Source organism: Lactuca serriola, chromosome 5 (assembly GCF_051521515.1).
Source record: "Lactuca serriola cultivar US96UC23 chromosome 5, Lser_US96UC23_V15, whole genome shotgun sequence".
Classification (NCBI taxonomy): domain Eukaryota; kingdom Viridiplantae; phylum Streptophyta; class Magnoliopsida; order Asterales; family Asteraceae; genus Lactuca; species Lactuca serriola.
Window position 1 is genome coordinate 143423033 of NC_136412.1, and position 27567 is coordinate 143450599.

Sequence of the window (27567 nt, forward strand, 5' to 3'; positions counted from 1 at the left end):
ACCTTGTTCAGCTCCTGGTAGTCTATACACATTCGATGTGACCCGTCCGTCTTCTTCACAAACAGGATCGACGCTTCCCAGGTTGAACTGCTCGGTCTAATGAATCCCTTGTCTAACAGCTCCAACAGTTGTGCATACAACTCCTGCCTCTCGGGAGGAGCCAACCGATATGGTGCCTTGGCTATCAGAGCCGCACCAGGGAACAGGTCGATCCTGAACTCTACGTGTCTCTCCGGAGGTATCCCATGCAGATCCTCCGGGAATATATCTGCGTACTCTCGCACCACTGGTACGTCACTCACCGCCGCCCTACCCGTCTCCCGGGTATCGATAACATAGGCGACATACCCTGCGCAATCCTGCTGAAGGTAGCGCCTATCCCTCGCTTCTGAGTATAAAGCTGGTCGACGCTATGGCCTCTCGCCTTGAATCACCAGCTCTCCCCCACTTGGGGTCCTGACCCGTACCAACTGTTGTGTGCAGTCTATCACAACCCCATTAAGGCTCAACCAGTCCATTACGATGATGACCTTGTTCCCACACAATTGTATGGGAACTAAGTCTACCAGGTAGCGCTCCTCGAACAGCCTCAAAACACAATCTATGAAAACCTTTAAAGCTCGAACTGACCGGTTATCAGCAATCTCGACCTATAAAGGGCAATCCAACATGCCCGAAGACTCAGGGAACCTCTTGCTAAGTGCAAAGGAGACAAATGATCGGGTAGCACTCGAATCGAACAACACCTGAACTGGAATACAGTTTACATGGAATGATCCTAAACAAAACACATAACATGGCACATAAATATCATAATCAACATATAATAAAAGCTACGGAGAAGAAATCATACCCGTCACCACATCGGGTGCGGTGCGTGCCTCCTCGGTAGTCAACTGGAAGGCTCGACTCCTCACCACCAGAGCCTCTGTCTTGCCCTGCCGGTCATCAGTGATCCGCAGGGTCGCTAGAGCTGGCGCCACCACTGGCACTGCTGCTGCTGTCAATCTCGGGCAATCGGCCTTCTTGTGGCCCTTAGTGAATTAGTTTTGATCTAACGCTCCACTTTTGGTTCTTGGGTTCTCGGGAAACTATGAGTTCTCAACCGATCTCACCCCTATATATATATATGTATATATATATAGATATATATATATATATATATATATATATACACACTAAAATGTCCTATAGTTACATAAATGGCCCCTCTTAGCTACATCCACCCCACCATCTCTAGTTCAAATATTTGATAACCACCATCATCTTGGACACTCTGGCAACCACCATCATCTTGACTGGCTTAACTCGGCTGCTTACTGTTAATTATCAAATCTAAATCAAGCCCTTCTAATTTGAATTTTCTGCATCTCTTTGTCTCTCGTAATCATGTCAGCGAAGTCGATCATATCGACGATTATGAAACAACAAGGGTATGGGAAAGGGAAACGGGAACATAGCGATGAAAGGGAGGATACATGAAGATGAATGCAGAGAGGGAGAAAAAGTGTTGATAAGAGTTTTGGGTACTAGAGGAACTTTGAGTCAAAGTATGAGGTGGGGAAGGAGATCGGAAGAGGGCACTTTAGCAATAATTGTTGGGCAAAGGGATGGTGCCTCTAACATAGCGAAGAATTTGTTTAACAGATTGAAAATGATCAACAGTTGGGGCTTGGAGAAATTGAGAAACTTGATTAACCGCATAAGACATATCGGGTCACATGATTGTCAAATATTGAAGAGCCCCGACTAAAGATCGATAGAGAGTTGGATCCTTAAAAGGCATACCATATGTTTTAAAGGATGCATTGGGAAGTAGAGGCGTGTTGACGGGTTTAGAATCATAAAGATCAGCCCTTGTGAGGATGTCGCTAGCATACTTTGATTGAGTGAGAAAAAGATCGTTGTCCAGGTAAGCAACTTCAAGGCCCAAGAAATAACTAAGATCACCAAGGTCTTTGATGGAAAACTCATGAGACATTTGTAACAATAAGATCATCCATATATATGAGTAAGTACATGATGCATGAGACATTTGTGAACACAAAGAGGGAAGTGTTAGCACGACTGCAACTAAAGCCATATGAAAGAAGAAAAGTGCTCAAGTGTTGGAACCAACTTCATGGAGATTGTTTTAATCCTTAATGTGACAACCCGAAATTTCCATCCAGTTCAGTCTAACACTTCTTGAAAGTCAAACTCATTTTTGTTATCTTTTAGCACAATTAGAAGTTTATTTGAGCATTATGAGCCTTGAACACTTAAGGAATAAGTGTCGGGGTTTATCGGCTGAAGTTTTAGCTCAAAGAAATGACCCTAAGCACTCATGCAAGGAGTTCACGGCCAACACATCGGAGTTTACGGCCGTAAACTCCATGTGGGCCGTAAACTCTTGCTTATATGATGAAGAAGTGGTCATTTGTTCATTCCTCCCTTCCATTTGGCCCAGATCCTCTCAAGTATCGTCCCGATCTTCAAAACTCATCTTCAAGTTTCACCAAGAACACCAAGAACACACACTAGTGTTCTTGGCCAAAACCAACCATTCAAGCTCCTAGATCGTAAGTACTCTTGATTTAACTCATTGTACACCAGGTTTATCATACTTAGAGCTTAGAAAACATAAGAAATCATGGGATTCAAGGAGTTTACGGCCAAGGCATGTTCTTGGGCCGTAAACCCCTTTTAAGGGTGCAAATGACACCCTAACACTTTAGTGAGCCTTGGATATTAGCATAGAAACTTACACCATTGAGTTAAGGACTTTGTTTCACGAAATGGTACTCCTTACCATGAGTTTACGGCCGTAAACTCATGTGGGAGTGGTCCCAGGGCCGTAAACACCATACAAGGTCATTTTAGGACCTTAAACCCACCCAAACACTTGTTTAAAACTTTGGAGCCCTTAACCACTTAATCCCTTAGAGTTTTAAGCCCCTTTTGGTGACCAATTGAGAGTTTACGGCCAGGAGAAACTCCCCTGGGCCGTAAACTCCAGCAAGCATGGTCATTAGACCATAAACTCCCGTATGAGGCCTTGCACTCCTTTGTTGCAACCCGATAGCCTCCTAGCACTTGACCAAAGTGTTTTCCTCGCATTAGGAAGTTTATACATGTTTAATTAGTGTTATAATCACTAATTGTTTATATACATATGCCTTTATATGTAATTGGGATCATTGTGTGTGTTTATGTCTTCACTTGACACCAAGCACTTGTCCGACACTTCCTTCCGATCCGCTCACTGCAGGTGAGTTCATACCCCTTGAATTAACCTTTTAAATGTTTCTAAATGATTTTAAATGCTTTATGGGGGGGGGGGGGGAATACAGGTTGAATCATGCTAGTTATTATATCAATCACATGTGATTAATAACTAACATGCAAATGGATTTACTATACGTTAACTGTTTTACCAAACAGATTTCTTCAAATGTTTATCTTAAACGTTTTTATGTGTTTAAAACTCTTTATTAAACTGTTTATTATACACTGTATGTTTCATTTCAAACCCTTTTACAATTGTGTTTCAAACAAAGGTTTCTTTATACTTAAACTGTTTTATCAAACAAATACTTTCAAACCGTTTTATAAATTGACATCAAGTCGATCTTTTCTTAGATATAAATCTTTTTCAAAGGTTTTACAAAACTTCTTTTATGCTTTTATATTATCAAATGCATGCCCATATATGTATAGTTATATAAGTAATGCTTGAAGGACTTAGGAAGGCTAGCTCGCCTTATTTCCTTTTCCTTGTTGGGATGTGGCTTTAGGTTATCGGTTATCCGTCCGAAGGTCGTTCAACTATTAGTTATATATCATGTATACATATATAGACATAAAAGTACCTTCAGTCAGTTTAGTACCTTTGGGTAGTAAAGGTATACCTTCATTATACTTGTACCTTACTATTAACTATTATATGTATAGTTAGGAGATACTACTTACCATTCCAAGTACAAGGAATCATCACAAGAGTCAGTTCATTTATGAGTCTATACTAATATATTACATGTTACATGAGTACGTTTACATAGATTCGCTTACATTAGTACGTTTGCATAGATTCACTTACATGGATACACTTACTTGAATACCATTACATAGATACTTTGTTAAAAGCATGCCTGTATATGTATAGTTATATAAGTAATGTTTAAAGGACTTAGGAAGGCTAACCCGCTTTATTTCCTTTTCATCGTTGGGATGTGGTCTGGTAGGGTATCGGGTATCTGTCTGGAGGTCGTCTAAATATTATTTGTATACCATGTGTACATATACGGACATAATAGTTCTGTTCAGTCGGTTCAGTACCTTTGGGTAGCAAAGGTATACGTTCATATATCCCTAGTAAGCTATTATAGGTATAGTTTGGGCTTATATATGATTTGGCAATAAATATGGATTTCGACCTAGCGATTCGTTGCGGAAGTCACCTTTAGTTCCAAATGTAGAATAGGGACTACGAATCATATTATTACTTACTTACAACGGGTCTCGTGAGAAGACTACTTACTTACTAGACGGGACTAACCATTCCGGCACTCAGCTATTAGCAACAGAGGTAATGAACATCTACGGATGTCTTCCTTTTCATCGTTGGAATGTGGTCTGGTAGGGTATCGGGTATCTGTCTGGAGGTCGTCTAAATATTATTTGTATACCATGTTTACATATACGGACATAATAGTTCTGTTCAATCGGTTCAGTACCTTTGGGTAGCAAAGGTATACGTTCATATATCCCTAGTAAGCTATTATAGGTATAGTTTGGGCTTATATATGATTTGGCAATAAATATGGATTTCGACCTAGCGATTCGTTACGGAAGTCACCTTTAGTTCCAAATGTAGAATAGGGACTACCAATCATATTATTACTTACTTACAATGGGTCTCGTGAGAAGACTACTTACTTACTAGACGGGACTAACCATTCCGGCACTCAGCTATTAGCAACAGAGGTAATGAACATCTACGGATGTCTTCGGTTGATACCATTATAGGTATACTTTAAGAGACTAACTATTCCTACACCCAAATGTTAGCAACAGAGGTAAATGTACATCTACGGATGTCTTTAGTTTACACTGTTAGTTATCCTAGTACAAAAGGATAATAATTGAGTTATTTATATTATTATTACCTTTATCTTGTGAGTCATTCACATAACCTATGAGGTGAATTATATTTGAGTATCCTAGTACCAAAGGATATAATGTCTTATATTAATAATAATAGTACAGTCGGGTCTTGGTAGAGGGCTACTTTCAAAACAGTCGAGTCTTGGTAGAAGGCTACTTTCAAAACAGTTAGGTCTTGTTAGAAGATTTCATCTATACTAATAGGAATCATAGGGATTTCTAGGGTTTTTCAAACGCTTTCAATTACTTACAAACATTTCCACACTTATACGAACTTTCTTTCAAAACAATGTCAAGTCTTTCATTACAAGTTTTACAAATCAAAGACACATTAATACTTATGAATTCACCAGCTTTTTGGTTGATACTCGCTTTCAAAATAACTTGTATTCTTAGGTCACAAATAAAAAGGTACGACGACCAGGTTTTGTGAAGACGGAGCTGTCCAGACTCGTCTTATATTTTGATTATTCATTTTATTGTTGTATATTATGAAAGAACACACTTATAATTAAAATTATACTATTAATGCAATGGATGATGTTGCTTGTTTACTACTTACATTGTTGTCATACATTACATGACGTCCTCTGCCCCAGAACGTTTCCGTCGTTCTCGGTTTTGGGGGTGTGACAGATTGGTATCAGAGCATTGTTTATAGTGAATTAAGTATATCAACCCATAAAAGATATACTAACTATAAATACAATGGGATTAAAAATACTCTGAGCAAGAGTTTATACTTTAAATAATAAAATATTTGATTAAGTATACGTGCCTGCATTCATACTAAAATCCGTGTCACAATGACAAGAATAAAAGTATTACGATTGTTGAATATCACAGGTAAGCTCGGGGATGTATAGTCAGTCTTGGGAGTGGCATAGCCTGATCAACTATGCTGGTCCGAGGAGTGATTAGCATATGCCCGAGAATGGTTGTGATATGGCAACAAGTCTAAAAACTTACCAACACTACTACAACGAGAACATTATAACATAACATAAGTCTAAAATACCATAGGGGTGTTTTGTGTTACTATAATTACTTACTTGAGAACTAAAAAGGATCTTCATTACTAAGTTTATAGTTGCTAAGTGGATACACTAAGGCTATATGTAACTAGGATGTTATAGACTTAGAATCGGTGAAATTTTTACTTTACCCCTATTCCTTGTGAATTTGGAGTTAAGGTCACTTATTCGAAGGCCTATCCTGTGTTGATTACATATAACTGGTATGCACTTTACAAATAGTGATGTAACTAATGAAGATTTTCTTATAATTATCTAGTTAATTAGTCTAATAACTACTTCTTGGCCCCAATTCTCGCGAAGATAACATGGCTGGACTCCATCCCCACGGCAACCCGTATCTGCCGAACGAAGTCATTGCTGGATGGTTTGGAGTAGAACCAGAGAATGATCATCCGATCCCTTTGAATGATCACCATGATGAAGACCTTTTGGATGGTGCTAACTCCGAACCCGAAGTTGAGAACCTGCCCCAGGTAGCTCCCATTCCGAATTCTAACCCTCGTCCGGCTTTTCATGGTCCGACGCCTCCTTGGGTAGAATGCTTGGCAACATGGAGCGAAGATCAAGATCAGCCTATGACGTTTAATGGAGACCGAAGCTTCTACAACGTAAACGAAGGGAGCTCACCAGACAAAGTTCTAACAATCATGATCTGTAGAGTTGCCCGAAACAAAATTCAGGGCATGATGACTCTCCAACGTATCGCAGAGGTTGATACCAACGTAGGAACGCATACCATTCACACCGATTACCTTGAACACACTCACGAGAGATCTGAGAGAAACCATGAAACCCTGTTGCAAGCCCTAGGTGAAACTCGAGCCGAAGTCATAGAGCTCCGAGTACGTCAGAGGGTGTACGAAAGACACCTACTTGATATGGAACGTCAACTAGCTGGACTAAGGGTTCACCATAGGGGTGACCGTCGCCATCAGGAGATACTTTACTTTCCTTCTCTGTTTTAAAGAACCGTGTTCCTGCCTATGTTCTATGTAGCACTTTCCTATGTGACTACCTATTATTGTAAGTACTTTTAGTTAGACCTTTATGCTATCAAGGACTTTTTCTACTTCAGATGTGATGTAAGACCCTCTGCAAGGTCAATGTTCCCAAACTTGTTACATCTTAAACGTCAATGATATTGACAGTCGCCTAACTTCTGTGTCACTCTTTTGTTAAAATGCTTTCATCATACCTTCGTTGGAGTCTATCTGAAACATGATTTAGTCAAGTCATTGGACTATAGTAATTTAACTCCGGAGACATTTCCAAGTCTCTTTCAGTGGTTTGATCATGTTATTCACCAACCAACGATACCTCGGCTTGAACAACAAATGTCTTGAGACCATTCTACGAACTTACTTCTACTCCTTACTAAGGACTGCATCATAGGGATGTAGGTCAAACTTTCGTAAACATACTTCCATTCCGTACTAGGACTGCATCATAGGGATGTAGGCCAAACCTTCGAGATCATACTCTTACTTTTTCACTGAATGACCGACGTACATCCAGGGTCAATAGTAGCCTTTACTAGGAAATCTTAGTTCATCAAAAAAGATTCGTAAGAAGATTATTATTATGACTTTCCTCGCTTATACATTCCCAAGTTATACATAACGAAGACCTGGTAGACAATAGAATGTGAGATTTCTAACTTAGTTTCTTTTCCTCGTTGAGATGTGGCACTAGAGTAGAATCACACATTTTATTATCCTCCCCGTCTTGGTTATATCATAACTAGTATATGCTAAGTTTTCATGTATAATAACTCCTCTCTTGGCCTGAATCAAAATGATAAAAGAACCGTCCAGAAAGTTTAACGACTACTCAGTAACAGAATGAAAAGACCAAGCTTCTCACCTTTGGGAGCTTTGGTCTTATTCTTGAAGAAGACAGAATTCAGAGGGTGCGATCATACCAGCACTAATGCACCGGATCCCATTAGAACTCCGCAGTTAAGCGTGCATGGGCGAAAGTAGTACTAGTATGGGTGACATTTGGGAAGTCCTTGTGGTGCAGACCTCAACAGGACTTCCATTAGAAATCATCACTCTCTGCCTCGCATAGATGAATTAGTTGACCAACCGCAAGGAACGATGTACCTTTCAGAAATGAACCTAAGATCTGAATATCACCAGTTACGAGTGTTAGTGAAGGGTGTCCCGAGGACAATCTTCCAAACTTGATGCAGACACTGCGAGTCCATAGTGATACCCCTCGGATACGACGAATACGCCCATAGTATTCATGAACGTAATGAATAGAGTACACCATTCTTGCTTGGATCAGTTCGTCATTGTCCTTGTAAATGACTTATTTATCTACTCTCGTAGTAAGAAATGGCAAGGAAACATCCACAACTTAACCAACCCCGCGAACTTAGTAACGTACATTTCTCCCTTCACGTCTCAAACTTGAAAACGTACCTTTCGGTCAGGACTCTCGTAATGCCACTCGAAGAGATCGAGATCAACCAGAGCCCCGCCTTCGTGGAAGAACATTAGTGACCATCGACCGAGAGGTCAAGCGAACGAAGCAACGCCGACTCCCATTAGTGAAGGTTCGTTGGGATACCAACCGAGGACCCGAATTCACTTATGAGCGCGAGAATCAATCGATTAGGAAGTTTCCTCACCTCCTTGCTCGATTATTCATGCCTACTCCTTTACCTAAATTCTAATTTCGAGACGAAATTCCCTCTAACAGAGGGATGATGTGACAACCCGAAATTTCCATCCAGTTTAGTCTAACACTTCTTTGAAAGTCAAACTCATTGTAGTTATCTTTTAGCACAATTAGAAGTTTATTTGAGCATTCTGAGCCTTGAACACTTAGGAATAAGTGTCGGGGTTTATCAGCTGAAGTTTTAGCTCAAAGAAATGACCCTAAGCACTCATGCAAGGAGTTCACGGCCAACACATGGGAGTTTACGGCCGTAAACTCCATGTGGGCCGTAAACTCTTGCTTATATGATGAAGAAGTGGTCATTTGTTCATTCCTCCCTTCCATTTGGCCCAAATCCTCTCAAGTATCATCCCAATCTTCGTCCCCGATCTTCAAAACTCATCTTCAAGTTTCACCAAGAACACCAAAAACACACACTAGTGTTCTTGGCCAAAACCGACCATTCAAGCTCCTAGATCGTAAGTACTCTTGATCCAACTCTTTGTACACTAGGTTTATCATACTTAGAGCTTAGAAAACATAATAAATCATGGGATTCAAGGAGTTTACGGCCAAGGCATGTTCTTGGGCCGTAAACCCCTTTTAAGGGTGAAAATGACACCCTAACACTTTAGTGAGCCTTGGATATTAGCATAGAACCTTACACCATTGAGTTAAGGACTTCATTTCACGAAATGGTACTCCTTACCATGAGTTTACGGCCGTAAACTCATGGGGGAGTGGTCCCAGAGCCGTAAACACCATACAAGGTCATTTTAGGACCTTAAACCCACCCAAACACTTGTTTAAAACTTTGGAGCACTTAACCACTTAAGCCCTTAGAGTTTTAAGCCCCTTTTGGTGAACAATTGAGAGTTTACAGCCAGGAGTAAACTCCCCTGGGCTGTAAACTCCAGCAAACATGGTCATTGGACCATAAACTCCCGTATGAGGCCTTGCACTCCTTTGTTGCAACCCGATAGCCTCCTAGCACTTGACCAAAGTGTTTTCCTCGCGTTAGGATGTTTATACATGTTTAATTAGTGTTATAATCACTAATTTTTTATATACATATGCCTTCATATGTAATTAGGATCATTGTGTGTGTCTAAGTCTTCACTTGACACCAAGACTTATCCGACACTTCCTTCCGATCCGCTCACTGTAGGTGAGTTCATACCCCTTGAATTTACCTTTTAAATTTTTCTAAATGATTTTAAATGCTTTATGGGGGGGGGGGGGGATACGGGTTGAATCATGCTAGTTATTATATCAATCACATGTGATTAATAACTAACATGCAAATGGATTTACTATACGTTAACTGTTTTACCAAACAGATTTCTTCAAATGTTTATCTTAAATGTTTTTATGTGTTTAAAACTCTTTATTAAACTGTTTATTATACAATGTATGTTTCATTTCAAACTCTTTTACAATTATGTTTCAAACAAAGGTTTCTTTATACTTAAACTGTTTTATCAAACAAATACTTTCAACCCGTTTTATAAATTGACATCAAGTCGATCTTTTCTTAGATATAAATCTTTTTCAAAGGTTTTACAAAACTTCTTTTATGCTTTTATATTATCAAATTCATGCCCATATATGTATAGTTATATAAGTAATACTTGAAGGACTTAGGAAGGCTAGCTCGCCTTATTTCCTTTTCCTCGTTGGGATGTGGCTTTAGGGTATCGGTTATCCGTCCGAAGGTCGTTCAACTATTAGTTATATATCATGTATACATAAAGTACCTTCAGTCAGTTTAGTACCTTTAGGTAGCAAAGGTATACCTTCATTATACTTGTAGCTTACTAGTAACTATTATATGTATAGTTAGGAGATACTACTTACCATTCCAAGTACAAGGAATCATCACAAGAGTCAGTTCATTCATGAGTCTATACTAATATATTACATGTTACATGAGTACGTTTACGTAGATTCGCTTACATGAGTACGTTTACATAGATACGCTTACATGAGTACGTTTACATGAATACACTTACATGGATACACTTACTTGAATACCTTTACATAGATACTTTGTTAAAAGCATGCCTGTAGATGTATAGTTATATAAGTAATGTTTAAAGGACTTAGGAAGGCTAACCCGCTTTATTTCCTTTTCATCGTTAGGATGTGGTCTGGTAGGGTATCGGGTATCCGTCCGAAGGTCGTCTAAATATTACATGAGTACGTTTACATAGATACGCTTACATGAGTACGTTTACATGAATACACTTACATGGATACACTTACTTGAATACCTTTACATAGATACTTTGTTAAAAGCATGCCTGTAGATGTATAGTTATATAAGTAATGTTTAAAGGACTTAGGAAGGCTAACCCGCTTTATTTCCTTTTCATCGTTAGGATGTGGTCTGGTAGGGTATCGGGTATCCGTCCGAAGGTCGTCTAAATATTAGTTGTATATCATGTGTACATATACGGACATAATAGTTATGTTCAGTCAGTTCAGTACCTTTGGGTAGCAAAGGTATACGTTCATATATCCCTAGTAAGCTATTATAGGTATAGTTTGGGCTTCTATATGATTTGGTAATAAATATGCATTTCGACCTAGCGATTCGTTGCGGAAGTCACTTTTAGTTCCAAATGTAGCATAGGGACTACCAATCATATTATTACTTACTTACAGCGGGTCTCGTGAGAAGACTACTTACTTACTAGACGAGACTAACCATTCCGGCACCCAGCTGTTAGCAACAGAGGTAATGAACATCTACAGATGTCTTCGGTTGATACCATTATAGGTATACTTTAAGGGACTAACTATTCCTACACACAGCTGTTAGAAACAGAGGTAAATGTACATCTACGGATGTCTTCAGTTAACAATGTTAGTTATCCTAGTACAAAAGGATAATACTTGAGTTATTTATATTATTATTACCTTTATCTTGTGAGTCATTCGCATAACCTATGAGGTGAACTATATTTGAGTATCCTAGTACCAAAGGATATAATGTCTTGTATTAATAATAATAGTAGTATAGTCGGGTCTTGGTAGAGGGCTACTTTCAAAACAGTCGAGTCTTATACGAACTTTCTTTCAAAACAATGCCAAGTCTTTCATTACAAGTTTTACAAATCAAAGACACATTACTACTTATGAATTCACCAGCTTTTTGGCTGATACTCGCTTTCAAAATAACTTGTATTCTCAGGTCACAAATAGAAAGGTACGACGACCAGGTTTTGTGAAGACGGAGCCGTCCAGACTCGTCTTATATTTTGATTATTCATTTTATTGTTGTATATTATGAAAGAACACACTTGTAATTAAAATTATACTATTAATTCAATGGATGATGTTGTTGCTTGTTTACTACTTTACATTGTTGTGATACATTACATGACGTCCTCCGCCCCAGAATGTTTCCGCCGTTCTCAGTTTTGGGGGTGTGACAGATAAAGCGCCTTGGATAACTTGCACACATGGTTCGGAAATTGAGAATCGGAGAATCCTGGAGGTTGTTCCATAAAGACTGTCTCATCTAAGTTGCCATTTAAGAAGACATTTTTGAGATGAAGTTGATGCAACTTCCAGCTATTCAAGACTACAAGAGAGAGAACAATTCGGACAATAATTGCTTTAACAACCAGACCAAACTGTGAGAGTAATTTAGAACCAGAATTTGAGTGTATCCTTGGACGACTAGTCGAGCCTTGTATCTTTCAATGGTCCTATCGGAATGATATTTGATGAGATACACCCATTTAGAGCCAACAACATTGGTAGAAGTTGGGCATGGTACTAATGTCCAGGTTTGATTTTGCTGTAAGGCTTGAAGTTCCTCATGCATGCCAACCATCCATTTAGGATCTTTAGTTGCTATTTTAAAACCCTATGGCTCAGTTGTAGATGTTAGTGCAATATAAAGAGAGTGAGTAGTAAGAGCAGCGAGATCGACTCGATGTTTGGGCTTGAAAATACTAGCCTTTGACCGCGTGACCATTTAATGAATCGGAGTCGAAGAACCAGGTGGTGGTGAGGTGGCAGAAGCGGGTTGGTCTGGTTGCGGAGACTCTTGCATAGTGCATGATGAAGGCACAATTGGTGTTTCCTGTTCCATAGCTGGGGAATGCCTATGTGGTGGGTTAATTGTAACAGTAGGCGGCTTACATAAAGAACAAATGGTTGGAGCGGTATGCTTGCTACTATCGTCTTTTGTATTTTTTTTAACACAGGAGAAGGTAATGGAAATTTTCAAGCATCTTGGAGAAAGGTAGTGAGTTCCAAAGAAATTATGTTCATGTCATAAGAGAAACCAGGAAACGGAAAAACCATTTCATTAAAGCGAGCATGACGAGTGACAAAAAACTTGTGAGGTAGTAGGGTCGAGACAACGATATCCTTTATGTTGCGAACTATACCCAATAAAAATACATGGAATGCTCTTTGGTGCAAGTTTGTGTTGATATTAATATTGTAAATAAGGGAATACTTGGAAACCAAATGTTTTAAAATTCTCATATTGCGGATCTTTATTGAAAAGCAACCGGAAAGGAGAATTTTTATGTAACACTGGAGTTGGTAAATGATTAATAATGAATGTGGCCGAAGTGAATGCATCGACCCAGTAACTAGCCGGCACATGAGCGTTAAATAACATAGCTAGACCGGTTTCAACAATATGTCTAGGTTTGCGTTCCGTACGACCATTTTGTTGCGATGTGTATGGACAAGAAAAACGACGAAATGTGCCATTGTCTTCAAAAAGTTTACAAACTATGTGATTCACAAATTCCGTGAAACCATCACTTTGAAAAACTTTAATCTTTCGTGAGCATTGTATTTGAACAAATTTAATAAATGTAGGTAGTACCATATAGAAAATTTTCTTAGTTTCAAGTGGATAGAGCCACGTAAACCTAGAGTAGTCTTTTATAAAAGAAACATAATATTTATAACCCTCATTAGAGCAAATAGGGGCCGGGCCCCATAAATCACAATGAATTAAGTATAAAGGATGAGATGAATGTTTGTGATTAAGATTAAAAGATAATCACTACCCTTTAGCAAGTTGAAAGGGAGTGAAAACAATAGGTTTTGGTAACAATGAAGTAATAGACAAAAATCCTAACTTATTCATAGTAGAAATACCATCAAAGGACACATGGCCTAGACGAGCATGCCATAACTAATAAGAGGCTCTTTTTGAAGCTCTACTGGTGGCAAAAAAGGCGTGGGGTTCATCCTTGAGCACATAAAGTCCATTTTCACAGATCCTAATATTGAAAAAATGTTGAGAAAATAGAAAATCAACCGGATGATTAGTGATTAACTTGCTCACAAAAAAGTAATTTCTTGGTAAAGTTGGAATGACAAGCATATTGCGTAAAGGAATAAGATGTGAAATTCTAACTTCCCAAAAATACGATCCAAAATTTTCATTTTAAATTAAATAAATATAAATCCATTTGTATCAAAAAAAATCATAGTATCACTGATGAAAAAAGCTAATGTATTAATAGTCAAAACATGTCACAATAAAACAATCTCAGAGTGTGAATCCTAAAGATCTTATATGTGGAAATCCTGGTGTGATGCGTTGCAGTCATGTCGGTGTTGGATTAGTGTCTAAGTCCGTAACTATATTTGATATGTACTTGACCCGGTTGTGCATGGTCCTTTTGGGTTGCCTTCTCCAAAGCAACTTGACAAGGTAATTTAAGGAGAGAGAGAGAATATTATGGTTTATTAATATATTATAAAAATAATATATTAAAGGAGAAATCATATTTATTTAATTAGTATTGGTCATAAATTAATTAACAATTAATTTGGTGACTAAAAGAGATCAATTAAATAAAGGGGTATAAACTTCCAAATGCATGATAGTTGAGTTTTGGGATGGAGAACCTAATGGACTAAGGGGGGAACAAAATTATGATGGGGATCCATCATATTTTCGTCCAAAGGCCCTAATCTAGAAGGTTCTATGGGCTGCTTGGTGATTAAGCTGTCCATTAGGGTTTAGGCTGAAACCCTAGCAGCCAGCAGTATAAATAGGAACCCTAGGCCATGGAAATCGGCTACCCTTGATTCTAAGAGAACCCTAGGCTGATTTTAGCACCTCTCTCATCCTCTCTCATATTGCCTTCTTGCTTGTGGGGTTTGTGAACCATTAGAGGAGTTGCAATTGTGACTCTAAGCTCAAGATCTAGAAGATTACAAGGATTCAAGCTACTTGGAAGAGGTAAAACACTTAGATCTGTTTTCTTAATGATAATTTAGAATTATATATGATAGATCTAGTTTTGTAAGTCTTGGAATCAAAGCATGTACAATAGAGAAACCTAGATCCAAGCATTAGGGTTTGTATTAGCACATAGGAATGTTTCTTATGCATAAAACCCATGAGTGGTATCAGAGCCTTGATTTGTTTCAATTGTATGTGATGCTTAACTGTTTTGCTTGCTGAAAGTCGAGTTTTTTGCCTCTGCCCGACTCAACTCGGCGAGTCACTATCTGGACTCGATGAGTTGGCCCCTACTCGGCGAGTTCAGAGCTGACTCGGCGAGTTTGAGCGTCAGACAAAGGGCACTTCGGAATTTAGTTGCTTTTTTGACTTGGATTTGATGCCTAAATCGTTTTTTGAAGTTAAAATCCGAATTATCTTAATAAAATGATTATCCTTGCCAAAACAATAGATAATTTCAAATCTTTTGAATATTGGTTATTTATATGATAAATATGGATTATTTAAAATTATTTGGTAATTATCTTATGACTAAAATTGGATTAGGTCAAATATAGATAATTATGAAATTAATTGTTTAATTTAAATTATTTGTCATTTGATCCCTTATGTTTTGAAAAGTTCAAAACTTGCCCTCAAGTTCTGAAATTTGAATTTGTGATTAAAAGTTTAATTCTGAATAATTTAAATTTCAAACCCTTAGAATTTTACAAGTTTAAAATTCAACCCTACACTATTATATATTATTACAAGCTTAATATATATATATATATATATATATATATATATATATATATATATGTATGTATGTATAACTTAAACTGCTAGTTTTACCGTTAGTAGGCCTCATTCACGAAGCCAGTCTATAAGGTGGGTATAAGGTTGCTGCCTATAAAATGACACTTAATGGGTGTACACTCACACCCACCGCTTGCTTGACTGGTGGAGGGTCGTTAGCCGAACGGGTAGGATAGGGCAACCCTCTCCTCATTAAAAGTATAATGTAAGATACAAAGTAACTACATGTTTTACAAAATTCCCAATCTTAGTTACTTTAGGGTAAAATGTGAAAATGATGCTAATCCATGGAATTGCACTTTGTACCCTTGTCAAACGTTGGTGGAGCGCGTGTGGTTAAACGACACATCAATTTGGGGATGACATTGGTAGTGAAGGGTGACTCGATGTTTGTCATAGATCAATGGAGCGTGTGTGGTTCACCGGCACATTGATTAAGTGATAGAGACATTGAGTGCACCATGTTGATTCGCATGGTTATTCACAATTTGTTTGCGATCCTCGGTATCCCAGTCGCAAATTTGAAATGCATATCTAGATTTAAACATGCCATTGAAAAGTTCAATGAATCTCAAAGATCTAGGAGTTTTCAATGCATTTAAAACCTAAATCTCTTTTTCTTTTTTCATGGTGAGAATTAGTGAATCGTCATTCACTTACCTTCAAATTATTTACTTTTAGAGTACGACATCCCTTTCTAAGTTGTAAATAATGTTGTTGGATCCTAGCCCTAATTTCTCATTTGGGTGTTTAATTAGGGATTCATTTCTAATCAAACTTTGTTCTTTTCTTTTTTAGATGTCTGCAAACAACAACAACAACGCTTCTGGGTCATTCTCGTTGATGAACTTGTGTCAGAAAGTGACATTTGATGGTTCAAACTTCAACGAGTGGATGAGGTATATTCGCATGATCACACGCTACAAGGACAAAGAATATGTCCTCGATGAAAAGCTTGAAAATATCATCCCAGATGTTGGTACTCCTGAAAAGTTCGCCGCCTTTGAGGCCCACGAGCGTGATGCCATAAAAGTTCACTGCATCATGCTGGCCACCATGAACCTCGAACTCCAAAAGTCCTATGAGGACATGTATCCGTATGAAATGCATCAGGATTTGCTGGACCGGTATCACCAGAGCGCGAGGCAAGAGCGCTATGGGATCATTACTAACATGATCACTGCTAAGATGGGGAGTGGAGAATCCCTAACCTCTCATTTGCAGAAAATGCAGAGGTATGTTGATCGTCTTCTCAAACTTAATGTTAAGTTTGATGAGGATTTGGCTATCGACATAATCCTCCACTCCTTGCCATCCTGTTACAACCAGTTCAGAATGACCTACCACATGAACAAAGAGGACGTCTCCTTGAGAAAGCTCCAAGGACTTTTGAGGACTACTGAGAGCAATCTCAAAGACAAATCTGTTGCATCTTCCCCTGCTGTGGCCGATCCTGTGATGGCAATTGGTCAAGGAAAGGTTAAAAAGAGGAAGGCTCCATGTAAGAGCCACCAAAAGGGAAAGCCCCGAGATGGTTCATCCTCAAGTGGGACCAAAGCTGGCCCTGCTAAACCCTCCTCTGATCCTAAAGTAGCAGAGTGCTTCTACTGCCCCCAAAAGGGCCACTGGAAACGAAGCTACCCTCAGTATCTGCAGGATATGAAGGATGGGAAGATTAAGCCCACCTTTGCAGGTATGTATTCTATTAAATCTAGTAACTCATCATTTGCTACTTCATGGGTTCTTGATACAGGGTGTGGTTACCACATTTGTTCTGATATGCAGGGCCTAAAAAGAAGTAGGGAGGTGGAACATGGAAAGATGAACCTGATTATGGGAAACAGAAGATCGTCGCCTGTGACCAAAGTCAGTGTTTATTCTTTGGTGTTGAGTAATGGGTTAGGGATAGATTTAAACAATTGCTGTTATTTGCCAGATATGGCAAGAAACATTATTTCATTTCATGGGTTGTTTAGACAAGGTTTCAAAAATTCATTTGATAATAGTAATGGTTCTATTAATGTTTATTTGAATGGTGTCTTTTACTTCAATGCATTACCTTGTAATGGGATTTATGAATCTGTGATGGTTGTTGATAATTTAGGAAATAATGTTTTGAATATTGATTCGTCTACTAGTCTAGACAAAGCATACTTGTGGCATTGTCGCCTTGGCCATGTCAACAAGAAACGCATAGCCCAACTCCAAAAGGATGGAGTGTTGGAGTAATTTGACCTTAGGGACAATGACACGTGTGAATCTTGTTTACTTGGGAATGTTGGGTTTTGAGCAATCTAACACTTCCTAAGTGTGCATGCAACCCTAATAAACCTTGGATCTATGTTTGTCTAAATACATGCAAAATAATAATTTTTCCAAGGTTCATAACCTATCTAACATGGCATGGGATACTTTTAAACATAAAAGAATTAGATGAGATTACATACCTTTTGATGATGCGTTTGATTCCTAAGGAGTTTGAGGGCCAAGCACCAATAGTGTGAATGCCTTAAATGGAATCACAAATCACCACAAACTCTTGGAAAACTTTGAGAGAGTGTATACACACTATAATTTCGGCCACACACAAAGTCTCACACAACTAGTGCCACTAGTAGCTATTTCATGCAACATAAGTATGCTTATATAGTGTACATGATTAGGGTGAAACCCTAATAACCCATGACCTTTCCTTTTCCAAGGATCCATGGGTTAAAAGCTCCATGGATCATCCATGGACTTCCATACAAGCCTAACCTGTTAACAAATGAGTGTTAGCCTACACCATATAAAACCAATAGCCCACAATCTAATTAGTCTTCCTTTTAATCTCTAAATTAATTCATAATTAATTTAAGACTAAGACTAATTAAATAACATGACTTCATATTAATATATTATAACTTATAATATATTAATAATCATATGTGTATAACTCTCATAAAATTATCCATAAATAGTTTGGATGAAATGCAACCCAAATGGACCATGCCGGGTCGGGTCAAGTATATACCAAATAAGTTATGGACTTAGACACCTTATCCAACAGACTCCCACTTGGATAAGTCTAATAACTATATTTGCGTATGTTACTTCAGGAACCAACCAGCAATCGTAGCTCTCAAAAACTCTGTTGAACTATGAAGTGCCATTTTAGATAAGTGATCGTATAATCCTCTGTTCTCATGATATCAGCCGGACAAATACATGGAACAACGTCGTACTTATTGTCCAGCAGTTTGTTTCTCGATTTTCGATTTGTTTGACAAAGAACTTAATCGAACACATCAATTTAGTTCTGACCGACCGGTACATAGGTCACAACAAAATAATCGAGGGGCCCAGATATCGCTTCTATTTCTAGAAGGAACAGATAAACTTCGACTCATATGCTTCTTCTACTACTTGTTGAATTGTACACAAAGGCATGTTTTATAACATCAAGTTACTGATGCGTTTACGTGCAATCAATGCACAACCAACTCATAGGTAACAACTCATATCTCTAGGTTTGAAGATTTATATGATATTACCGTCTCACGATCACTCGAGATAAATTCCATGAAGTGATACAAGTGAGCGTGGGTTTATTCCAATACTCATAACTTATGAGCACTCATGAATGTTGTAGCAACCATTGCTATGAATAAACCCATTTAGCCATCTACAAAATCGATTCATGACAGTCTTGATTCATACCTACTTCCAACATATGAACGACTGCGGAGTGTTTAAATAACTTAGTCATTCGGAAAGAATAACCTAGCTATTTTGGAAGTCAAAACATGCAAAGTGAAACACAATAATAATCGAATCCAATATGGTCTCAGAACCCTTTTGAATATAAATAGGACCACCTTTTATTTATCACCATATTGATTACACATTATTCATTGTATAATGTTTCAAACAATCAACTTAAGACTTGAATAAAAACAACAGTCGTCCCATGCTCCTAGCATGTACACTTTTGTTTTTCTAAACAATAGTTATGTCATACTCCAAGTATGCACACTATCTTTGTCGATGATCCTTACATTGTGATGTAGATCAATTGAACATGATTCCAATGATACTCATTTCACAATCCCAAATCCTTATTGTAAATGTGAGAATCCCTGATTCCTATCATTTACCAAAAAATCTGTTAGATTTTAAACTTTTATGCAATGTTCCTCTTGATTATTCACAAAGTCACCAAAACCTTGTCACCATTCATTACAGAGTATTCCAACAAAGGTCAAATTCTATGGAACGGAAGTATCATATTCAAAGTACATTGCTTTGAACATCCTTCTTGCATTAAGGTTTTCTAATCTTACATAGATTGAATAACTTCCACCTATGGAGACATTTCCATAGTCCCATTTTGACTATCACTTCCGAACAAGAGTTACTTCTTTTCAGAATATGTCAATATGGTCCTTTTCGACAACTTACATCATACTTCCAACTTTCCTTGAACAACCAATCTTTGGCGAACCTCAGATTGTCCTCGACAATTGCTTAATAACTTTAGTCATATCCAGTTCTAGACATTTCCCTTCTCAATGCCTTAAGCATTTGGAAAATTTAGAAAAGATGAATATTATAGCACATGCAATCGATCCTATATCCGAAGCATATGGGACACGATTAATGATGTTTGACATAAAGACATGATACTAGACAAGTCTTTTGCTACAATATTTTTTATTTGCCATGTTTTCAAAATTTAACTATGAAGAGGGATGCCGTAATCATAATCAAAATTTGAAAATGCAATATATATAGAATTTCTTTAAGTTGAACCATTCCAACATAAAATTCATATATATATTCTTGACTAAAGATGATTAAAATCTTAATCTAAGCTTTAGAATTAATCATAATCAAATTTTGAAAACGCAATATATATTGAATTCCTTCAAGTTGAACCATTCCAACATAAAATTCATATATATATTCTTGACTAAAGATAATTAAAATCTCAATCTAAGCTTTAGAATTGAAATGAAGTATAATTTCCTCTCCCTTAATTATAGCAAAACAACTTTTCAACCCCTACAACTTCACGAATTGAAACTTTGTTTTCTATAATTAACATTGCTAACTTGCAACACTAAACGTAATAATCATGCTCCAACTAACATGATGATTATCAACATAACACTTATGCTCCCACTAGCTCTGACATATTTCTAGAAATCTGCTGGACTTCTGAAATTTAGATTCATACACCCTTTCTTAGATAGCTCACATGTGTGACTAAACAATTTTCAGAACTATGAAAAGGGATGCCGTAACCATAGTCTCAATTGCTTAGGCATTTGTCATTTCTCACAAGTCCATGTTAGTGTGCCGGTTAACCACACGCGCTCCACTAACGACTTTTGAAAATGCACATAACATAATTGATATCTACGTAAAATCTACTTAGTGAAAGCGTTTCCTCACCATCATTTTCATGAATCGGAGAGAAACCTTATGACACTTAGATTTTATAGTGTATGAGTTCCTATCCATGTGAATTTTTCAAAACCATAATCACAAGATAAGGTTAGTGACAAATTCAGCCTTACATGGATTAAACTTATTCAATCTTAGTTTCTTGTCACCTTGGTAGCACAAGGCCCACCAATGCTTCCAAGTTGAACTCTGATAACTCACATGCAAATTCAACTTATTTGAAGTAGGTAAAGAAATGTCAACACGATAGGTTGCAAACCCTAAGTCGTGTGCTAGTGATAAATTACAGGTTTTACTCTTGATTAAATCTTGAAACTCTTTCAGGATCTTTAAGGCTCCCACTGTCCCCTTGACATATAAGTTTCCCCAGTCAAGAACCATTCCTTGACAAAACAAATATTCAAGGGACAGTGCGGATTCTTATCAAGACTAACACTTCACCCAATTGGTCTTAGTTGGTCTTTGTCTCATCCAAGACATCACAACTTACCAATCTCAAATGTACAAGAGTAGAAAACATTTTACTCTTACATTTGACTAGTGTTAATAAATATTCCTTTATGTCACTCAAAGTTACAATTTTGGAGTATGACTCTAAGATTTGTTTTGGAACGAAGTATGACTCATCTTCTTGATTTTAACCAATCCAACAATTCATGACCTCTCTTCTTAGCCATAACAATGCACTAAGACGTCCTTAGAGTATGAATTTGTGATATGGTTTCATAATCATTAAGATGATCATGAAATACGATACTAAAGTACTCTCCCATCCTTTCAGATTTGAGAAACTTTTATCTTTCTTCCTAATTTGATTCTTCTCATTTGTTTTGTCATACATTGTAACCTTTCCAATGTTACAGAATTATACTTAACCTCATAAGTATAATCATATTTACTAATCTTTAGTAAATCATGACAAATCAATCTTTGTGGTGGACCTTGACCAACGCACACCCAGTGTACCTAATTCCTTAGTCCTTCAATTGACTCACATATACATGTGATCAAAGAATTAGTCTTAATTTTCAAAGATGAAAATCCTCATTCATCATACAATACAACTTGTATGATTCCAAGTTTCTGTCCAATTGAAACTTGGGTGATGAAAAACTTTCTTCATTCGGTAAATTCAGACACTACCACAAATGAAGGAATCAAATCCACTTTCCAATATTGCTATTACTGGAAACATATAAGCAACAATTTTCCACAGATGCCATTGTAAGGATATTTTTAAAATAAATAAAATTAAAACCCTTTTTTTTCTTTTATTTTAAAACTTTGCGGAAAAACTTATCCTTACAATCCACATGAAAACCTTGTTGTTATCTATTCAAAAGCAATATATTATAACTCTTAAGCAACAGCTCAAAATTCTGATTACCGAACCATGCGATCGAAACCCATTTTCGCAATCAGAATCAACATATACTTCTTTTAAGCTTCCTATCCTTTCTTTGATTCTTAAAAACATCAACATGTGACCCATTCACATTATGTAATAAGAATCTCCAAATAGGAACTTAATAGAGTTAGTCAGTGGACTTTAACTGAAGTGGAGTCAAACTTCTTGACTTGATCAATCTTATGATCTTTCAGGTAAATATGGCAGCTTCGCAATCAGTGTCCCTCCCTTTGGCAATAAAACATATAGACCCTTTGGTAATGGCACATGAGACTATCTCAAACTTAGCCTTTCTCTTTACCATTTGGTCAACCGAGTTGACTATGGCCGATCCCTTTCCATTGGGAAGAGAAATGCTTTTCTAGATATCCAATGCTACCATTGTCAATGTCCATGTAGACTTGGGAAGTTGTTCTTTTAATCAAATTTGCTTTACTGGTGTTCCAAATCATTGCTGATTCCACAACACCAAGCAATTAGATAACATCATTAAGGGTCATGTCATAGTCTGTCTCATAGTAGTCCAAAAGAGACTCACTATGTTACTAAGAAAGTTATTGAACATCCAACTTTCACGAGACTTTAACACCGAACTCTCCCGGCTTGTCAATATGTGACTTTATCTCCAAGATGTGAGCACACATAGACTATGCTTGCCAATAGGGATTGAGTGACTTTAAGCTTTTCAATAACTTGTGGGTGAGGGAGAATAATTGGAGGAGGTGGAGGAAGTGAAGCATGATGTTGAGGGACACCATCTTCAAGAGATTTGGGAAGATCATAGTTGTCTGAACCAGACATCTATAATGGGAGAAAATCAAGTTAGTTGATTCAAAGTCCTTAATATAACACCCAATATGAAATATTAAGGCTAGGACCCAACACAATATTTTATAATTTAGAAGAGGGATGCCGTAATCCAAGCTATAAAATATTTGAAAGTAGGCGAATGACGATTCACCAATTTCCACCATGAAAAACGAAATAATTTATTAGGTTTTAATTGGATTTGAAATTCCTAGATCTTTTGAGATTCATTGAACTTTTCAATGGCATGTTTCAATCTCGAGTGTGCCCTCTCAAATTTTGTGACTGGGATGCCGAGGATCACAAAACAAGGTGTGAATAACCATACCAATTCACTTGGTACCCTTAATATTATCACCCAATCAATGTGCAGGTTAACCACACACGCTCCATTGATCTATGACAAACATTAAGTCACCCTTCGTGATCCTTACTAGTCCAAGTTAGTGTGCCGGTTAACCACACACGCTCCACCAACGACTTGGTAAGGTACAAAGTGTGAATTCCATGGGCTAGCACCAAATTCACATTTTTCCTAAAGTAACTAAGATTGGGAATTAAATAAAACATTTAGTTACTTTATAATAATCATTATACTTTTAATGAGAATTTAAAGTCATTGTCCTACCCGTTCGGCTAACGACCCTCCACCGATCAAGCAAGCGGTGGGTGAGAGTGGACACCCATTAAGTCGTCATTTTATAGGCAACAACCTTATACCCACCTTATAGACCGGCTTCGTGAATGAGGCCTACTAACGGTAAAACGACTTGTTCTTATACATATATATAATAATTAACCATTAATCTTATAATAGTATAAGGGTAGAATTTTAACTTTTAAAACTTCTAGGGTATGGAATTAAAGTTTATTAAAGTGTGTGAAACTTTTCCAAATTCCAAAACTTGAGGGCAAGTTTTGAAACTATTCAAAACTAATTAATTCCATGATTTATGTGTTGAAAGTAGTTTTAATCCAAAAACTCTTCAAGTTCCATAATTTGAGGACAAGTTATGGAAGACTTTAAACTAATACAAGAATTACTTTTCTTTATTTTATAACTTATGGAATTAATTAAGGTTACACTTTATTTATATATGTATTAATGAAGTGACTCTTGAACCTCCATAACTTAAGGACAAGACTCTTCATCTTTTGTAACCATCCAAAACTTTTCATTTCATAACTTATGAATTTAAGGTTCATAAAAATGAAGACTCTTCATTTTCATGTAACTTATGTGTTTTAAGTGTGTGTTAAAGGAAAGTGACCTTTGGATATCCATAACTTGAGGACAAATTATGGACTCCATTAAAACACATAAATGATCAAGAATTAATTCTAAACAATTCAGCAAATAATTCCTATCATCTTCTAAATTCATAAGAACATGAACATGATCATCAAAATTTCAAGAATTATATGAACACATAAAATCATGGAATTTTGATTATAACTTTGAAATTGGTCCACCATCATCATTACCACATCAAAAACAGGTTTTATGAGTCCAAAACAGTTTAAGGTAACGATTCTAGACCAATTCCAGCACCAAAACTCGAAGATATGTTGTCTGGGGGTCCAACTCGTCGAGTGCATGAACCAACTCGCTGAGTTGGATGGGTTTTGCCTTGGACTCGTCGAGTCCCTTCATGGACTCGGCGAGTCAGCTGTGCAGACAGCATAAAATCTTCGTTTTTCAGCAATTTGCATCAAGTATTCAAATAAGCAAGCCTAGGCTCTGATACCACTGTTGGGTTTTGAGCAATCTAACACTTCCTAAGTGTGCATGCAACCCTAATAAACCTTGGATCTATGTTTGTCTAAATACATGCAAAATAATAATTTTTCCAAGGTTCATAACCTATCTAACATGGCATGGGATACTTTTAAACATAAAAGAATTAGATGAGATTACATACCTTTTGATGATGCGTTTGATTCCTAAGGAGTTTGAGGGCCAAGCACCAATAGTGTGAATGCCTCAAATGGAATCACAAATCACCACAAACTCTTGGAAAACTTTGAGAGAGTGTATACACACTATAATTTCGGCCACACACAAAGTCTCACACAACTAGTTCCACTAGTAGCTATTTCATGCAACATAAGTATGCTTATATAGTGTACATGATTAGGGTGAAACCCTAATAACCCATGACCTTTCCTTTTCCAAGGATCCATGGGTTAAAAGCTCCATGGATCATCCATGGACTTCCATACAAGCCTAACCTGTTAACAAATGAGTGTTAGCCCACACCATATAAAACCAATAGCCCACAATCTAATTAGTCTTCCTTTTAATCTCTAAATTAATTCATAATTAATTTAAGACTAAGACTAATTAAATAACATGACTTCATATTAATATATTATAACTTATAATATATTAATAATCATATGTGTATAACTCTCATAAAATTATCCATAAATAGTTTGGATGAAATGCAACCCAAATGGACCATGCCGGGTCGGGTCAAGTATATACCAAATAAGTTATGGACTTAGACACCTTATCCAACAAGGAAGATGACCAAGTCACCCTTTACTGACACTTGTGAAAGGGGTGAGGGTCTATTGGATCTCATACACACCGATGTGTGCTTAGATCCACCACAAGGGATGCTTGCCGCTTCTACGTGACTTTTACGGATGATTATAGCAGATATGGATATATCTACTTAATCAAGCAAAAGTCAGAAACCTTTGAAAAGTTCAAAGAGTTTAAGAATGAAGTGGAGAATCAGCTAGGCAGGACAATCAAGATGCTTCAGTCAGACCGAGGAGGAGAGTACCTAAGTCTTGAGTTTCACGAATATCTAAAAGAATGCAGAATTGTTTTGCAATTGATGCCTCCGAGGACGCCACAATTGAATGGTGTGGCCGAGAGACGTAATCGGACCTTGTTGGATATGGTTCGTTCTATGATGAGTCGGACTTCATTGCCGATAGCTTTCTGGGGGTATGCCTTAGATACTACCGCCCACATCCTTAACTTAGTTCCTACCAAGAAGGTTACCTAGACTCCTCAAAAGATGTGGACAAGGAAGGCTCCCTCATTGGCACATATCAAGGTTTGGGGTTGCGAGGCTTTCGTAAGACGAGTGACTTATGACAAGCTACAACCTCGTTGTGAGAAGTGTTATTTCATCGGCTATCCGCATAAGTCTTTTGGCTATCTTTTCTATAGACCGAGTAACAATGTTGTCTTCGTTGCTATAAGAGGAGTTTTCCGAGAAAGGGAATTGATAAGCCAATAAGATAGTGGGAGGCAAATTGAACTTGAAGAGATTCAAGATTATGGCGATGAAGGAACCTCTGAAACTGGCACTCAACCTGAGGAGGAAACTCCTGTTGAACCTGTTGATGAGTCCTTACCTCTTCGACGTTCCACTAGGGCTAGTGTTCCAACCCAGTTATATGGATTTCATATTACTAACGAAGGGGATACATTTATTAGTGATAGTACACTAGTAAATTTGGGCGAAACTAGAAGCTACAAAGAAGCCATGGCAGGCTCGGAGTCTGCAAAATGGAAAGAGGCGATGGACAGCGAGATTCAGTCCATGTACGACAACCAAGTTTGGAATTTGGTTGATAATGTACCGGGTCGCAAGACAGTCGGGTGCAAGTGGATCTTCAAGAAGAAGACAGACATGGATGGGGAAGTGCATACTTATAAAGCGCGGTTGGTTGCGAAGGGCATGAATCAAACTCCCGGAGTTGACTATGATGAGACGTTCTCACCAGTTGCGAAGATAAAGTCTACTAGGGTTTTGTTGATGCGAAGCATCCAAATAGAGTATGAAAGCTTGAGAAATCCATTTATGTATTGAAACAAGCGTCTTGCAGATGGAATCTTTGTTTTGACGAGAAATTTAAAGAGTTTGGCTTTCTGCGAAGCGAAGATGAATCTTGTGTATATGTCAAGGCCAGTGGGAGTATATTGAGCTTCCTCATATTATATGTCGACGACATACTGCTCATAGGAAACGATGTCCCAACCTTGCAGGAGGTCAATT

The 27567-nt window shown here is 37.6% G+C and overlaps 1 pseudogene; it reads left to right on the forward strand.

The window, feature by feature from the left end:
• Positions 1-8089: 8089 nt before the first annotated feature.
• LOC145056302 (5S ribosomal RNA) lies at positions 8090-8207 on the forward strand (annotated as a pseudogene).
• The last annotated feature ends 19360 nt before the right edge of the window (positions 8208-27567 follow it).